Raw genomic sequence first — 10,000 nt, forward strand, 5'->3', positions numbered from 1 at the left:
CGAGGAGGAGGAGGAGGAGGAAGAGGAGGAGGAAGAGGAGGAGGAGGAGGAAGAGGAGGAGGAGGAGGAGGAGGAGGATGGAGGAAAGAATATGAGGAAGGGTGGAAAACAAGGTGGGGATTGGAAGAGTTAGGAAAGAGTGAGAGAGTGACGAACTGAATAAAGTGTTTGAAGGGACGCCGGCAGAGAGAGAGAGAGAGAGAGAGAGAGAGAGAGAGAGAGAGAGAGAGAGAGAGAGAGAGAGAGAGAGAGAGAGAGAGAGAGAATGAACAGAGGAAATAAAGAAATGGAGCAATCTAAGTAAAAGAGTGGAATATAGAAGAGCAAGATTGAGAAAGAGGGGAAAAATAGCGAGAAAGGAAGAAAAAGAGAAAGAGTAAGAGGGAAGAATTGAAGTTAACGTTATGGAGAAAGGAAAGGAAGGAGAAGAAGAAGAAAGAAGAGAAGTAACGAATGGTAGAAATAGAGAAGGAGTAGATAGTCTTAAAAAAAAAAAAAGTGAGAATTGAAAAGAATGAAGAATGGAAAAAAGAAGAACGGGAACAAATAGAGAAAAATACATGATTAAACACACACACACACACACACACACACACACACACACACACACACACACACACACACACACACACACGATAACTCTTACCATCATTCATACCAAAACAAAAGTATATATAAAAATTACGTTAAAAAATGAAAAATAAATAAAAAAAAAAGAAATTTATTGCGTTTTTCTCTCCAAGATAGCAAAGGAGGTCAATGTGGTCGCCTTCTTTCCTTCTTTCCTCCTCCTTCTCCTCCTTCCTCCTCCTCCTCCTCCTCCTCCTCCTCCTCCAGTTCTTCTTCTCTCTATGATGTAGTTTCAATCCCCTCACCGCTTCCCTTTGACCGCCTTCTCTTCATCCTCCCTCCCCTACGTGTATAAAAGGAAGGGAAAGGAGGAGGAAAGGATGGGAGGAGGAAAGGGAGGGAGGCAGAGAGGGAGGGAGTCAGGGAGGAAGGCATGGAGGGAGGAAGGGAGGGAGGTAAGCTGGATGGGAAAGAATGGTTGCGAAATAAGAAGAAAAAAAAAAGGAAGAGGGAAGGAAAGAAGAGAGTGAAAAAGAGGGAGGAAATAAATGGAGAGGAATGAAAAAAGGAGGGATGGAGTGAGTTTTGGAAGAGACGGAAAAAAGTTGGTGAAAAGAGCAGGAAAAAAGAAAGGAAGGAAGGAAGGAAGGGAGGAAAGACGGAAAGACTATGCTGAAAAGTTGACTACTACTACTACTACTACTACTACTACTACTACTACTACTACTACTACTGCTGCTGCTGCTGCTGCTACTCACGTAAAATACTGAGGAAGGGAAAGAAAGAGAGAAAGAAAAAAAAACTGCAATGGATGAGGTGTGGATAGGAAGTGTAGGAAGAGTGATGAGAGAAAAACCAGAGAGAGAGAGAGAGAGAGAGAGAGAGAGAGAGAGAGAGAGAGAGAATGTGTGATTTAAAAAGGAGGTACAGTACGTGACATTTAAACGCAGGGGACACTGACGCAAGGACGGAGGGACGGAGGAAAGGGAGGGAGATGGGAGGAAATGGAGGAAAAGGGGGAGAGAGGGAGGGAGTGGCCAGGATGTTGTGGTTTAAAGAGAGAGGGGGATGGAGGGAGTGGGAGGAGGGAACTGTAGGAGGGAAAGGATATGAGAGAGAGAGAGAGAGAGAGAGAGAGAGAGAGAGAGAGAGAGAGAGAGAGAGAGAGAGAGAGAGAGTGCCGGGGTACTCCTTGTGTCTACTAAAGAGAAGTGACACCACCACCACCGGGTCGCCAGCCATCCCAAACAGGCTTCCAAAACTTCATTCCTTCCTCAAACACTTAAACAATCAGACACAAAGACACTCACCGCCTCAGCCACTCACCAAAGGACTCGGCCGAACTCCACCAAGTATGCAAATCACCAGTGCAAACAGCCAGCCACTCAACCAGCTAGTCAACCAGCCAGTTAGCCATACAACAGGGCAAGTGACCATACTTAGACAGTCCATACACCCATCCCGCCAGCCAGTTAGCCATACAAGATAGTTAACCAGTCTAAAAAAACCAGTCATCCAGTTAGTCAGCCACATTACCAGCCAGTCATTTAGTCTGTGTATTTTCCAGTAAGTCAGTCACAACCAGCCAAGCCACCCATATGATCATTAAGAGCGCCAGTCAGATAGGCTATTTATCACCCAGTCACTTTTTCTCATGACAGTCAGACAATCAGCCCGTCAGTCAACCAGTCAGCCAGTCAGCCAACCAGTCAGTCAGCCAACCAGTCAGCCAACCATATTTAAGAGGTCATCCAGTCTGCCAATTAAACCGACTTCATTACCTCTCTCTCTCTCTCTCTCTCTCTCTCTCTCTCTCTCTCTCTCTCTCTCTCTCTCTCCCAGCAGGCACTCAGCTACCAAAACTAAACGCTGCCACTCTCCCTCTTACACTTTTCCTCTCCTCTCTCTCTCTCTCTCTCTCTCTCTCTCTCTCTCTCTCTCTCTCTCTTCCCCTCGTACTCTTCCTGTCTCCCTCATGTACTTCCAGGTGGCCCATTCTATAAAAAAAAAATAAATAAATAAATAAATGTCACTAAAAATATTGCAGACTGACGCAAGGTGGGATGGGGTGAGAGAGGGAGAGGGAAACAGGGGGCAAAAGGGAGAGATAGATGAAGGCAGGTGGGGGAGGAAGAGGGAGAAGCTTAAGGAAGGCCTTTTAAGGGGGTGTGCTAGAACCAGGGTGTGCAATGCCAAGGGAGGAGTGTGTGTGTGTGTGTGTGTGTGTGTGTGTGTGTGTGTGTGTGGTGGTGGTGGATGCAGTACGTTGTAATAATAGACGGTAGTGGTAGGAGTGGTAGTGGTGGTTAGGTGGTGGTGGCGGTCGTACTAGTGGTAATATAGCAGCAGCAGCAGTAGTAGTAGTAGTAGTAGTAGTAGTAGTAGTGGTAGCAGCAACAGTAGCAGTGGTAGTAGCGGTAGTAGCAGCAGCAGCAGCAGCAGCAGCAGCAGCAGCAGCAGCAGTAGTAGCAGCAGTGGTGCAGCAGTGGTGGTGCAGCAGCAGTGGTGGTGGTGCAGCAGCAGTAGCAGTGGTAGTAGCAGCAGCAGCAGCAGCAGCAGTGGCAGCAGCAGTGGTGGTAGCAGTGGTAGTGGTGGTAGTAGTGGCAGTGGTAGCAGCAGCAGCAGCAGCAGCAGCAGCAGCAGCAGCAGCAGCAGCAGCAGCAGCAGCAGCAGCAGCAGCAGCAGTAGCAGTAGTAGTAGTTGTAATAGTAGTAGTAGTAGTAGTGGTAGCAGCTATTGTTGTTGTTGCTGCTGTTGTTGTTATTATGTCTGCTGGTGGCGGTGGTGGTGGTGTTGTGTGTGGTAATGGTGATGGTGGTGACGTCACTGTCCTCAAAGACTCGCCACACCCAAAACCTGACCCCTTTTCCCCACTCCCTCCTTCCCTTAGTCTCTCTCTCTCTCTCTCTCTCTCTCTCTCTCTCTCTCTCTGTGTGTGTGTGTGTGTGTGTGTGTGTGTGTGTGTGTGTGTGTGTGTGTGTGTGTGTGTTTTCCTGTACATCTCTCTCTTCCTCTTACTCTCCCTATATTTCCTGCCCACCCCCCCTTGCACGTCTTCCTTATTCCTTCCTCCCTCTCCCTCCTCGCCACGCCCTAATCAGAGAGTGGAGGAGGAGGGGGAGGAGGTGGCGTGCTCAGGATGTATCAGCTCACCTCCTCCATCTATCCACTTATCTCTCCATGATCCTATTACATTTATCCATCCATCTGCCCCGCCTATCATATTGCTCTCTATCCACCTGCCCTCCTGTATCTCGCACGTAAGGGAAATGATACTTGGGCAGCAGAGGAAACTGATACGTGAGCAAATAATGTTCAGATAAATTGGTATCATGAATCGTATCACCAGTTTTGTGACGCGCAGCAGAGTGGTAGTAGTAGTAGTAGTAGTAGTAGTAGTAGTAGTAGTAGTAGTAGTAGTAGCAGCAGCAGCAGCAGCAGCAGCAGCAGCAGCAGCAGCAGCAGCAGTAGTAGTAGTAGTAGTAGTAGTAGTAGTAGTAGTGGTAGTAGTAGTAGATGTTGTATTGTCTTAAATCTAATAACTTGACAGTTTACATCTCTAAGGTGTGACTTAAATCACACACACACACACACACACACACACACACACACACACACACACAGGAAGGTAGGACTGCTAGCCTTTCGTTTCGCCCTACACACAAGAATATTATATTAATCTTGCGTCATGCACCAATCATCTGTGAAGTAAGCATAAAGTGTTTGTTTGTTTGTTTTTTAGTCTGCGATTCGAACCCTCTCCTCACTGCTGCGAATCAAGACCACGCCATCTTGATACATATGCAGACAGTGCGGTTCACTTTCAAAACTTACAACTCATCTATAAAAAAAAAAAAAAAAAAAAAAATCACTTAAACGCAATCTGGTTTTATGTAGTGGTGTAATAAAACTATTTTATTGTCAGGCGAGAGGGAGAGATGGAAGGGTTTGCTTGGGAGGGAAAAGAGAAGGAAGGGAAGAGGAGGGTTTGGCGACGCTCTTTCCTTTGGCAATATCCGACAACTCTCCTCCTCCATCAAGAGTTGCCGGGTGTCGCTATGGCTTTTTGCGCACCACAGGGTCGTTATTTTGATGGGTATCTGATGGCGCGACGACCTTACGGCCTCTGCGGTAATACTTACGGCCTCCAGGAGACAGGAGTGAGGATGGCCGAGCGGTGGAGATGCGGCAAAATACGTATAAAGATGGCAATGTTATAATGGAGAGTGTTCTGGCGAAGGAAGAAAGGAGGAAAGTAATTGCGGGTGTTTTTTATCTGATTCGTCTGGCGAGATTTGGCAGCGATCCCCTCCTTTTGTTCCGGCCAAATGTCCTGCTTCTGTCTCCCTGATTATTTCCTATTTGTCCTTAACTATGCCTTAACCATTTCTTCCATTACTGAAGCTGACGATAGGCAACACTGATGGACGACTGGTTACCTTGTTGTGAGCTAAACATCAAAGAGAAATAGAATATAATGCTTCTGTCCCCTTGATTATTGCTTGTCTTCATTATTTCTTCCATTTGTCCTTTGAAAAAAATATCACAGTGAAACAAGACTGATTAGTTTATTGTGAAGGAAATTTAAGACAAAGCAGTGTGAAATGTGTGCTAGTTTCCCCTCATTATTAGTTTTACGTCTGCCTCTACTGTTTATCTACATTAAAACAAGTGATATGTAATTAATCTGGTAAAAAAAAAAACGAAAAAAAAAAAACAATACGCAAAGTTGAATTAAATAAAAGCATAAATGAATAAATTAGAATACCTGGAAAAATGTTATAGTTAGCATTCGAGACCGCTCATTCAATATCACCTGAATTCGAATCCCGGACAACACGTGTACCCCAGGCACCTCCGCACCCATACCCTTCCATGCATTAATCCATCTATCCCTTTCTGTTTACTGTAATCCTTCCCGCCATCTATTTCCTTTCATTCATTTATAATCATTAAAATTAAATATATTCATCCACTTCATCTATTGAACTCTATTTATTCGGTTCAATTCATTCACTTCCATTTCTCATATTCTGTATATATATCCATTCAATCACCCAACCATTCTCTCTTCCGGGTGGCTTGGCGTGGCACCTGCATGCTGTGAGGGGCGTCAGGTGGCAGTGTCCGATACGCCAGTGTGCAAAGGCGTGCCAAAGTGCATATAGCCTGTCAGACGCCCGGAACTCATCAGGGAGGCGAAGATGAGCAGCGCAATGGATGGCTAAATGGTGCGTGTGTGTGTGTGATAGAGACAAACACACTGGCTGGCAGTGCTGACCTAAAAGACGGGTGGGCAGCGCTCCCTTAAAGAAATTATTGGGAACCACAGCTTAAAGGAGCGAACCATATGAAGGGCTGGCTTAAAGCGAGGCCAGGAATGGTAGCTTAAAGGCACCACAAGGGGAATACTAAGACAACTGTTGCCATAAATAAGGAAAGATAAGGAAACAGGTGCAGGTAAACATAGTATTCTTAAAACGAAGTAAGAGTATTAGAGGTTTTTATTACTTTATTAGCCAAGTCTAATGGATTTAGTGTTGCAAGTATAGATATAGATTGTTAATATATTCTTCTTTAAATTGCGGGAAATAGATACAAAAAAATGCATATAAAATCTTTTTAAGCCAAAGAGTGGTATCAAAATATACCCGGAATTAAATAATCCAATACAAATAGAACTTCTTGCTACTAAATCTTAAAAAAAAGTGGCAATATAGTGCACTTTCTTTCAACTTACTTTTTTTTTCCATCCACACACACAAAAAAGAAAAGAAAAAAAAACAGTAAAACAATACATACATTTTTTTCACCCATAAATGAATTACATACTTTATAAATCCCAAACATTTATAAGTTTACAAAGAATCTAGTTGACTTGTTATTTGTATTTTCCACCGAGCATCGCTGTGAAAGCCAGCACCGGAAATGGAGCTTACCATCAACGCACTGGCCAGACTTGTGACGGAGGGAAGGGCAGAAGGATTAGGGTCAAGCTACAGGAGGGAAGGAAAAACGGGTCGAGAAAAGCTAAGGTTCTATCGGGGAGGATTAGAGGGAGTCAAGCACCACCAGGAGAGAATCAAGCTGACGCAGGAAGGAAAGAATGAGAGGTGTCGACGTAGATTAAGGGAGGATTAGACAAAAGAGTAGAGAGTCAAGGAAAGTTATGAGGATTCAGGAACGTCAAAAATCGTAGAAAAATAAGAGACAAGAGCGGTCATGACGGAGTTTAGCTGAGTCAAGGGGGGTTTAAAACGGGTCATGTAATGTTAAGTTAGGTCACACATACGAGGTCAACTTCAGCTGCACTTCCGTAATTTAATTAAAGGCGGATCAAAAGTTAGTAAGAAAAAAAGGTTAAAGGAGAGAAGGAGGGAGAGGAGAAGAGAAGAAGGAAGAGAGAAGGGTAAGAAGGGAGGAAGGAAGAAAGAAACGGAGGGGAAAGATGAAAGAGGGTAGAGAAGAAAAGCTAAAAGATAGGATCGGAATAAAGGAAGGAAGAGAAGAAGGATGGGACGTAGGAAATGGGTTTAATATGAAGGAATGAGGAGGGAACGAGAATGGGGAAAGGGAGAGGAAAGGACACAAAGGAGGAAAAAGAAAGCAGGGGAAGAGACTGAAAAAGAACATCATAGGAGGAAGGAAGAGGAGGAGTGGGAGGGGCAAGTGAAAAAAGAAAGTTAAAAAAGATAAAGAAGAAAAATATTGTGTATAAGAGGAAGAAAGGAAGAAATGAGGGATAAAGGTGGAGAAAATGAGACAATCAAGGAAGGCGTGAAGGCTTACGACAAAAAATCTAAGGAAGACTACAAAGAAAAATAAAACAAAAAGACAAAACAAATACAAGAAAAGAAAGAAAGAAAAAAAAGATGCAGAAATGAAAGACGGAGAAATTTAATTAACAACTTGAGAAAAAAAGAACTGGAAACTTAAAATGAATAGAAGGGAAAAAATATCTAAGGAATAAGCAGCAATATAGAAAGGAAAAGAGAAAGTGGAAGAAAGGAAAGTGGAATGAGATACACAAGAAAGTAAGTAAGACAAATAAAAGTACAAAATAAGACAAGAAAAGTTACAGAGAGAGAGAGAGAGAGAGAGAGAGAGAAATGAAGAATGATATAAAAGTGCAAATAAATACACTAAGTAGAGAAAGTGGAGTGATGTGGAGCAAAAGTTTGGCAATCCACTTAGGGAGTTATGTGGAAATACAGAGCGACGCATCAATCACCTGTTTTTCATACACATGCATTCGATTTCCGCAAGTTCTGGTTGAGTGGATGCGAGGTGGATCACGAGAGAGAGAGAGAGAGAGAGAGAGAGAGAGAGAGAGAGAGAGAGAGAGAGAGAGAGACCACAACTGGAATTTCCCACAATTACTAAGCTCAGTTGTGCACCAGTCGCCGCTCACCCAACAAATCCTAGACATTTTCCAAGGTCGGCTCATACTCTGCCCTCCCTGCCTGTCTATTTCCCTGCCTGCCCTCCCTCCCTCCCTCCCTGCCTGCCTGCCTCCCTTCCTCCTTCCCTGCCTGCTTGCCTGCCTACCTGTCTGTCCCTTAGAGGCGCACAAGGCTGCCCCACTCGCTCACAGAGATCCGGAGTCTGTATTTTATAAGACGAGAAATTTGAGAGTAAAATACGTTAAACACACACACACACACAAAAAAAAAAAAAAAAAAAAACAGTGCTTAGTCTGTATACATAAATTTCCTTTCATTCTTCCTTTTTATCTTTTTATCTTTTAGACAAGGGATTTAAGAGCATAACACTATTTCAACATTATGAGGATGAATAAAAAAAAATAAAATATAAGAATTCTGAAATAACTCAAAATTGTTCCTAGTCTGGATACACTTTTTTTTTTCTACGAAGCATTAGGGATCTTAGATGTGAAGACACTTTAAAGGAGTAAACTAAAGGAAAGAGTCACTAAAAGTACTACAGACAATGATAATCTGAAAACAATGTGCCTGGTCTAAATTTCCTTTTTTTCTATTTCTCTTTTTACGAGGCATACAGGAGCAAAACGTGCAGCCAGTTAGAAGTAAAAAGAAGACTTACAATTAATGTTATAAATATTGTTAAGTGAATGTTATGTCTGGCTTATACATATTTTCTTTCTTCTTTCGAGATAAGGCATTTGGTAGCATAAAAATACAGCCACTTTAAAGTACACAAGGAAGATTCAAAAAGAACTAAAAGCTAAGCCTGGTCTAGATGTATTCAGAGGCAAGGCATAAAGAGAGCTTAAAAGTAGTCTCCTTTGAAAATAAGAGAGAAAACTCAAAACAAGCTGATAATGAAGTCGCGGAGAAATTTCATACTTCCTAACTTTGAATGTCGCACCATAACGAGAGACTGTGATTGATCTACTTTGTGAGTCACGCCATCTTCCATTTTTGCATGTTGCATTTTCTCAATCAAATATTTTCCTCAATTACATTTACTCAAAGCACTGTACATTTTAGTAGGCAGAACAGTATTTTCAGTACATTAAGTCTCTCAAAATAATTCAGAGCTGCCTTAAGTAATTATACAACAGAATTATTACGTAAAGCACCATGTAATCCATAAGACGTGATATTTCAGAGCTTAGAATGTACTTTAAAGACGACACATTTGGGAGATTACAAGTACCGCCTCCTTAGAGTATAAAGAGAAGGAAGGAAGAGCCGTAAGGGTAAAGAAAGCGAGGCGGAGGCGTACCCAGCACACCACACCACCAACCAGTCCGACACACTAGGCTGAGCAGAAGTCTTGAGGCCTAACGCAACGTCACTAAGGAAGGTAGGGACGTGTACTGAGGGATGTATAGAGGACACCAACCCCTGCGCGCACCCACACACACACACACACAAAAAAAAAAATAATAATAATAATAATGAAATAAATAAATAAATAAATAAATAAATAATAAATAATGCAGGATATTCTAAGGATAAATTTTATGTGGAGAGAGAGAGAGAGAGAGAGAGAGAGAGAGAGAGAGAGAGAGAGAGAGAGAGAGAGAGAGAGAGAGAGAGAGAGAATTTTGAGAGAGAGAGAGAGAGAGAGAGAGAGAGAGGATATTTTAAGGATAAATTTTTGTGGAAGCGAGAGAGAGAGAGAGAGAGAGAGAGAGAGAGAGAGAGAGAGAGAGAGAGAGAGAGAGAGAGAGAGAGAGAGAGAGAGAGAGAGAGAGAGAGAGAGAGAGAGAGAGAGAGAGAGAGAGAGAGAGAATAGGATAAATTTTTGTGGAAGGAGAGGGAGAGAGAGAGAGAGAGAGAGAGAGAGAGAGAGAGAGAGAGAGAGAGAGAGAGAGAGAGAGAGAGAGAGAGAGAGAGAGAGAGAGAGAGAGAGAGAGAGAGAGAGAGAGAGAGAGAGAGAGAGAGAGAGAGAGAGAGAGAGAGAGCGACATCACAGGTAAAGGTGCATCATACATCACAGG

General features: G+C 43.0%; 1 protein-coding gene across 1 annotated transcript in view; it reads right to left on the reverse strand.

Moving 5' to 3' along the window:
- LOC123511572 (tripartite motif-containing protein 3-like) overlaps positions 1-10,000 on the reverse strand; it is a 167,179-nt gene that overhangs the window by 134,887 nt on the left and 22,292 nt on the right. The window lies entirely within an intron of this gene.

The sequence above is a fragment of the Portunus trituberculatus genome, chromosome 31 (assembly GCF_017591435.1).
Source record: "Portunus trituberculatus isolate SZX2019 chromosome 31, ASM1759143v1, whole genome shotgun sequence".
NCBI lineage: Eukaryota > Metazoa > Arthropoda > Malacostraca > Decapoda > Portunidae > Portunus > Portunus trituberculatus.